The following is a 5876-nucleotide window of genomic DNA, read 5'->3' as shown; positions in this document are numbered from 1 at the left end:
GCTCTGTTTCTATCGACCGTGGGACATCCACCCTGTTCAACGCCCAGCTCTGTTTCTATCGACCGTGGGACATCCACCCTGTTCAACGCCCAGCTGTTTCTCTCTTTGTGAAATGCTGGACAAGCGCTTTCTACTTTGGTTTCTTCATCTTTAAAATGGCAGTGATAAAATTTGTATCAGAGGGGCTGGCCAGATAGCTCAGCGGACTCCAACACCTGCTTAGGCTGAGTGCAGTGGCCGGGGTTCAATCCCAGGTGTGCAGGGCCTGCCCCGTCCCCACACGCTAAAACGGCGAGTGAGACTGGGCGTGGTGGTGCGAGCTTGTAATCCAGCGCTTGGGAGGCTGAAAACAGGAGGATCACTAGGAGTCTGATCTGTGTAGTGAGACCCTGTAGACCCTGCCCTAAATACATAAAAAACAAAACAACAAAAGAAAACAAAATCCTTCTATCAGAGTTGTTCGCAGGAGAAGCGAGCTCATCTTTGCAGACTGCCCCCCTGCTAGCTCACTTCCGCCCCTCCTCCGTCACTGTCTGGCAGGTCACCCTTCTACTTTCTCCCCAGTGACCCTGTTATGCTCCACCAGGTATCCCTCTCCTACGCTATCTTGTTGTCGGCCTCCTTGTCTGACATCCGTCTCCTGCAGAGAGCAGAAGCTCGGGAGAGGATGTCACCGAGACCTCAGTGCCCGGCCAGGACTTCTGCTGGAGCACTCGCACCCTGGACACAGGCCGACGGGGTGAGCGGACCTTGGGGGCAGGTGCCGCCACCTCCTTTACGGCTGCTGTCAAGTGCAGCTTAGCCACCGTGCAGTTCCGTGAGTTGACGCCACCTCACGCAGGACCCGGGGCCGCGCTGCCCCGCAGGCGCGCTGGGGGCCCTCTGACGTGAAGCCTCCCCCCTCGGGTGCACTCAGATCCTGGTAGCCCGGTTTGGTCACACCCAGCGTTTCATCTTTTACTACAGAGTCAGAGCACAGAGCCCGGAGCCCTGCTTCCCTGCAGCGGGCTGAGGGCGGGAGGTGGCCACGCGGCTGCAGGCAGCAGGCGGTCTGTGTTCCCGGCCCATTTCCCAGAGCAGGGCAGGGCAGGAGAGTGCGGTGCACCTGGTACTTGCCGTGAAGTATGCGTATGGAATACGGCGTAGGGGCGTGGGAGGGATGGCCCAGAGGAGAAGCATCTACCTGGCAAGCATGAGGACCCGAGTTCGATGCTGGGTCCCACATGCCCTGTGGTCTTGGCCCCGGATGCGGGCGCCCCGCCCATGGTGGGGCCCTGGAACTGGGCATGGTGGCACACGCCTGTAATCCTAGCACTTGGGAGGTTGAACCAGGAGGATCTCTGCTAGTTTGAGACCAGTCTGGGGGCTACAAAAGTGAGTACAAGGCCAGCCCGAACTGCATAATGAGACCCTGTCTCAAAATAAAACAAAACAAAACCCACAAAATTTAGTATAGCATAGAGAAACACATATATCTAGGTGGTGTGGTACAGGGTAATGGTGTCCAGCATACCACAATATAACAGAGGATACTCTATATTAGATAGTACATTCTTAGTATATTGTATTTTTTTTTTTTTTTTTTTTGGGTGGAACTGGGGGATTGAACTCAGACCCTTGCGCTTGCCAGGGAAGCGCTTATTCCACTGAGCCATCTCCCCAGTCCCCAACATTCTTAGTATATATAGATTATATATAAAAATGTAACTGTACACTACTGCATAATATATGTAATATAGTACATTATTAGCGTTCATGGAATACATAAAGTAGTGCAGTAAACACTATAGTTTAGCCTAATATATAGTACAGCATAATATGTACATGCAATATATTGTAAGGTAACGTAATACAATATCATACAGTACGTATAACAGATGCATTGTGCTGTGTCGTATAATGTGGTAGAGTATATCAATAGTATACTATATAGCATATATACTATAGTCAATTCGCATTAGCGAACCTATAATGTAAGCACAGTGCACATGGAGTACATGTAGTATGTAGATGACACACGGTTCCTAGTTAGTACAGTGTACTATGTGCATGTGGCATGACGTGACCTGGGATATACTGTGTGATATCATTTACCACTAAAATCAGGTAGCTGGACTGTCAGTCCTAGATCTGCCATTTCTCAGCTGTGTGGCTTTGGACATTTTTTTTTTTTTCATTTATGTATTTGGTACAGGGTCTTTGTACACAGCTCTGACTCCTAGTAATCCTCTGGTTTTCAGCTTCCCCAGTGCTGGGATTACAGGCATGTGCCCTCACACCTGGACTCTGTCACTGGCTCAGCGCACTCTGGGCTAGTGCAGCATGTGGGACTGGGGATCGAACCCTGGTCCGTGCACTTGCCAAAGCAGGTGTTTACTCCGCTGAGCTCTCTTGCCAGGCCTGGTCAGGTTCTTTCTAATTCTACCACAGACACACGGGTGACTGTGAGGGTTAAATGCTAGTAGCTGTAGGCACAGTACTGTGGCTGTGCGTAGGAGCTGGCTGAGCATGAGACTCGCCTGTAATCCCAGGACTCAGGAGCCCGAGGCAGGAAGATCGTTGGGAGTTCAAGGCCAGCCTGGGCTACATAGTGAGCTCAGAACCAGCCTGAACTACACAGCAAGACCCTAGTTCAAAAACCAAAAAAAAAAAGGAGTTGCTCGCATTCTCTGGCAGTGGCAGCTGGCACTCGCTCGCCACGTGTGTGGAGTATGAGCTGCCCACGACAGAGGGCGCTGGTCTTTGGGGACACCAGGATGACCAGAGGCTACCAAATGCTTAGGCCCAGGAGGCAACCAGGCCGGGTCTGAGGATTCCTTTCCCTCCAGTTCCTTCAGCCTCCACTGGTCTGTCCCACTCCATGCAGCTGAGACTCCACCTGACCCCCCATGGCAGCGTTGAGGTCAACCCCTCCCACTCAGGCTTCTGCTAGCGGGCCGTGGTGTGGACACTTAGCAGTGGCCAGCTTGTGCCAGGCCTTGGGCAGCTACCTGCTCTGCCCGGCACTGTGCTGCTGGCTGTCCCTTTCCCAGCACTCGGACCCAAGTTTCTTGCGGTGACCACACCAAGTGCCACAGCTTCGATTCCTGCCCAATGCAGGCCCATCTGCCTGCTCACCTGTCACAGCTGCAGATGGTGCTGCGTGGAGCTCTAGGGGCCCAGGAATGCGCGAGGCGAGGGGGGACATGAAGTAGGTGGGCTTGGGGCGGTGGACAGTCTCCTCCAATAGTGGTAATTGGAGTGTGTGTGTGTGTGTGTGTGTGTGTGTGTGTAAAGTCCCTCAGTCCCACACACAGGTGCACACGCGCGCGCACACACACACACACACACACACACAGAAAAAGAGAGAGAGAGAGAGAGAGAGAGAGAGAGAGAGAGAGAGAGAGAGACGCTCTGCAGGTCCTCAGGTCGTTCCTGACTTTGGCACATATGAGGCTGTTCTCAGTACTGCATCAGGGGAAGAAGAAGAAGGCCAGTGAGGAGGACGTCACCAGAGGGACCAGCTGGCTTGTGCTCTGAAGCAGGGGAGCCAGGAGCTCATGTCCTGTGGGATGCAGGGCCCGCCACAGAATACATCTACTGTCCAGGTCTCAGGGGCTTGGCCTTGGGAGACAGGAGAAAGCCTTCCTCGGGTTCCCCCTGAGCTCTGGGGCTCCTAACTGTGGCAGGAGGCAGGACTGGAGCGTGGACTCTGTCCCCCACTGCTGCTGCCACCTCTGGAAGGCCGTGTCATGGCCATCAAATCTCAGAGCCTGTCACCATACTCATCTGGGAAGTGGGATCCCGAGTCATACCCTGCAGGGGTGCTGCTGTAATCAGGGAGGCGATGTCCATACCCCAGTATGGTCCTGAGCAGGGGGTCAGTGACTAGAGCTGTAATTGTAGTCTAGGGTGTGTGACACCCACCAACTCTGCAGGCATCATGGGGCTAAGTTGCCACCAGCTCTCTGGGGTCACACTGGCCAGTGAATGAAAGGGTTGCTATTCTTGCCTGGGTCTTTTTATAGCCATTACCCCACGGCCTCGGCTGTGATGTCTTTATGTAGTATAAACAGGGCTTCCCTGCTGCCTGGCCTACCACCATAGTCTCCCAGCTTCTGTGGGCTGCGGGGTACTCTCTGTGCAGCCCCTGCCCTTGACTTCTCCCATTTTTGGCTTTTTGTCCAGCGAGTCCTCACTCGTCCTCTGATGCTGAGAACTTTTCACTGATGTCCTTTCTACTGCCGGGGCTTTGCCAGTGACCTTTCTCCTCCTGGAAGAGCCTTGCTGGACTCCCACGTGGCACTCACTCTCTCTCTCTCTCTCTCTCTCTCTCTCTCTCTCTCTCTCTCTCTCTCTCTCCACTTCTGACATTAGCTCCTTGGTGACAAACCCTTCCTGACCCAGGCAAACGCTGCCATGTTTACCTCACTTCCTTCAGGGACTTCCTACCCTGACATGCTTGTGTGCTCATCTGGTTTATTAATTAGTAGATAAGAGACTGAAGGAGGAGGGAAGGAGAGGAGGGAGAGAGAAGGGGAGGGAAGGGAGCACTGAAGGGCAAGAAGGAAGGCAAGGAAGAACTTTAATTGTTTTAAAAGGTAAATCAAGTCATTAGCGAATGCTTAACCTTTGTCTCCATGTACAAACGGATATTCTTTAAAATTGCAAGTAGGAAGAAATTCTAAAGTAGCGTGGCTGTAGTGGAGTCCAACATTGCAGTAAAGGATAACTTCAGTTAACTTACTCTAGCCTGGAACATTGTACCCGGATGTCTAGGATGTGTTTAGTTTATCCACTGATGGCGCTGTTTATTGAGCACGACTGTGAGATGCACCTGAGATCGGCAAGGTCGAGCCCCGTGCTCACAGAGCTCGAGGTGTCAGAGGTCCGCGGACGCTGGGGGATCCCATTTTATGGGGAGATTGAAACAAGCAAATCTAAAATACTTTCTGCATCAACTGGCGCGAAGGAATTTTGACACTAGCAGCCATTTTTTTTTTTTTTCTGCATCCCATGGACCAACACAGCTGTACACTTATTTCCTTGCTAAATTAAGCAAGCAGGAGGCTATGAGCCACAGGCTGTCCCCTTGCTTTACGTTTCTATGTGACAAACCACAGCCTGTGTGCGTGTACACACAAACCATTTTCACATCAAATGGCCAGGTCTCTGCTAAAGGCAAACAGGTGAACTTTGGCCAATCACAGCCGAGTGCTGGGATTCTGCCCAATCAGGTGAGTGCCTCAGACACTGTGGCCAATCAGATGGTTTCCCGTCTCTGCGTCCGTTCTATAAAAGCCCAGTACTCACATGGAGGGCCGAACTCGCTGAACCCCTTCTGGTTCTCAGTGTTGCCCTGCCTGTTTGGGTTTTGTTCTCTGCTCAAATAAATTCTTAATTTGTCTAAGGTTTTCCTTTTAGCACCCCAAGATGACATAGTATAGATGGGGTAAGCTAATAACACGTTCACTCCCCAAATCATGATTAATTAATTAAACAAATGTTTATCCCGAGTGTCCACATTAAGACTTCGAAGAAAGCTGAGGAGGATGCACAGGAAGAAGAGGCCCCGGAGCAGCGTAACAATGGCTCCCCCTGCGTGTAAATGCAGCCCTAGGTCTCTGGTTCCCAAGCCTCTCATCTGATTGTCTCAGCCACCTTCTGAGTTAGGCGTGGCTGATCTTTTATGGACGAGTAATCTGGATGTGCACAGGGACACAAAATGTCATAGTTTTCACATGGGGAGGGCTGAACCCTTCGACAAGTGTGTAGTCTTTCAGAGACCCAGGGCCAGGGGCTGCGGAGCCCATGGGCAGGAAACATATTCAGACTTGGGCGGATGGGGTTGGAGGGAGAGAAAGGGACATTGGGGGCCGGGGAGATAGCTCAGTAGA

At 52.1% G+C, this 5876-nt stretch overlaps 1 protein-coding gene across 13 annotated transcripts in view; it reads right to left on the bottom strand.

The window, feature by feature from the left end:
- Bcas1 (breast carcinoma amplified sequence 1) overlaps window positions 1-5876 on the bottom strand; it is a 112829-nt gene that overhangs the window by 1336 nt on the left and 105617 nt on the right. The gene's annotated exons all lie outside the window — the stretch shown is intronic.

This window comes from Octodon degus, unplaced genomic scaffold (genome assembly GCF_000260255.1).
Source record: "Octodon degus isolate 3935 unplaced genomic scaffold, OctDeg1.0 scaffold00077, whole genome shotgun sequence".
NCBI classification, from domain to species: Eukaryota; Metazoa; Chordata; class Mammalia; order Rodentia; family Octodontidae; genus Octodon; species Octodon degus.
The sequence above is the reverse complement of the archived record's forward strand: the minus strand, read 5'-3'. Positions and strand labels throughout refer to the sequence as shown.